This window comes from Solanum tuberosum, unplaced genomic scaffold, assembly GCF_000226075.1.
Source record: "Solanum tuberosum cultivar DM 1-3 516 R44 unplaced genomic scaffold, SolTub_3.0 scf00025, whole genome shotgun sequence".
In the NCBI taxonomy this organism is placed as follows: domain Eukaryota; kingdom Viridiplantae; phylum Streptophyta; class Magnoliopsida; order Solanales; family Solanaceae; genus Solanum; species Solanum tuberosum.
Window position 1 is genome coordinate 1,317,770 of NW_006238951.1, and position 2,260 is coordinate 1,320,029.

Genomic DNA, 2,260 nt, shown 5'->3' on the forward strand with positions numbered 1-2,260 from the left:
CGGGGTGTTACAATATCTCCCCCTTGGGAACATTCCTCCTCGAAAGACCCTTCTAAACACTTCTTAAAGGAAAATGACTCTTTACTAGCATCCCATCATGCATGCACTATATCTATATGCATACTAACAACCAAGGAAACATCAATTCCAAGTTAGACATACCCAATGCAACTCAAAATGCTTTGAAGAGACATACTTACTCATTTACAACACATAATCATGTAAAGACTTTATGAAATTGGCACACTATCTCCCCCTTGGGAGTAATCCCACTCATGCTTTTCTAAACATCAATCATAACAAGGACAACATCAAGTCCATCATAGCAAGTCACAAAAGACAAGAAATCTGGAAAATTTTCTAAAAGTAATGAAAGAAGCACATACCGGAAAGGGACATGAGGATATCACTCTTGATCATCCTTGGATTGGAGAGCATAAAACTTATTCCTCTTTGGAGGCTCATCATCCCCACCACTAGGAGCAACTTGCTTACCCTCTCTTATGGAAGCCTTCGCCTTTGGGCAATCCTTCTTCATGTGGCCATTCTCACCACATCCATAACAACCATCTCTACCGGCCAAACACCCACCCTCATGCCTCTTACCGCACCTAGAACAAGTAGGCTAAAGGGACTCACTACCTTTTCCTTGTGGCCTAGGGTTAGACACCCTCTCATCCTTATACTTAGGAGCATTAGAATAACCTTGTCCGGAAATCTTTTGTCCATTTCTAGAACGACCATGCCCATCGGACCCAGCATTACCCACCCTAGCCCTCTTTTTCTCCCTAGCCCTCTCCTTCTTGAGTTTTGACTCTTCTATTTGCGGGGCAGACACCATGAGGCTTGAGATATCCATATCATCAACAAGCATTGCCATACGACATTCTTCTTCTACTAGTTCGGACACCCCCGTTAGGAACCTATTCATCAAATCCCTAGGAATTGCTACCAAAGATGGAGCATACTTAGACAAAAGAGTGAACTTCAAGGCATACTCATAGACACTCATACTGCCTTCCTTAAGATTTATGAATTCCTCCAACTTAGCCTCCCTCAATTCCCGAGGAAAGAACCTATCAAGAAAAGCCAACTTAAAAGTTTCCCACTCTATAGGACCCACCCCTACCAGCCTAGAATCTTTCCATTGCTCATACCAAATTTGGGCCACATCTTTCAATTGATAAGCAGCTAATTCTGCTTTTTCTCTAGAACTTACCCCCATGATAGCAAGGGTCTTATAAACCTCATCTATGAACCCATTTGGGTCCTCCTCCACCTTGGAGCCACTAAACTCCAGTAGGTTCATCCTCAAGAACTCCCTAATCCTATAAGCACCCATTCGTCCTATAGGGTTTGCCGGAGCCGCCACATCTCTATTGGCTTGTGCCGTCAAGGCTTGAGCCAACAAATTCATAGAAGTCCTAAACTCTGCTAGAGTGACATTCCCAATTGGAGGGTCAATAGGAACTTGAGGAGGAATCTCTTGATCCCCATTGTCTTCTCCTTCCCTCCTAGCATTCGCCCTAGTATTATCCATACCCTGAAACAACCCAAAGGCACGTATTAGAAAATGGGCCTACAAAAGCCAAACTCTATGGCACGACTAAGAGAATGAAGAAGTGAGACTTTTCCCAAACATCCCGTAGCCTCCTATTCATACATGCGTCGTGACTCACACCGATGAATAAGACTCTACTCGACGTGGTTTGAGCCATCCTAAAACTTATCCCAAAACCTTATGCTTTGATACCAAGTTTGTAACGACCCGAGAGCACCCCCTAGTCTTAACGCGGCGTACTTGACCCCGAAGGGGTCGCATATAAGGCCTTAGCACTATCATATCATAAGATCGTAGAAAAGTAGGGAGAATTTAAAATTTCTTTAAAGCATAATACCAAAAATGTTTCATAAAAACAGAAGTTTTTCAAACATCTTTGTCTCAATCAATCTATGAATATCACGAAAAAAAGTCTTGGGACGCAGCCCACATAATGTCTAAAACATAAGAAAAGACGTAAATGAAACATAAGGAGTTTATCCTCGAAGCTATGAGGAATCACCAATCTTCAGTCCTCTTGCACTTAAGAACCTAGCCTCCAAGCAACTCAATATCCCAACACCCTACATTTGATTAGAATGTAGGCAATATGCGTTAGTACAAAATGTACCAAGTATGAAAGCTAACATACCAACATAAGGCATCTCAAAATGGTTAGTCAACAAAAGACATAAACATAAAATACAATACATAATTATA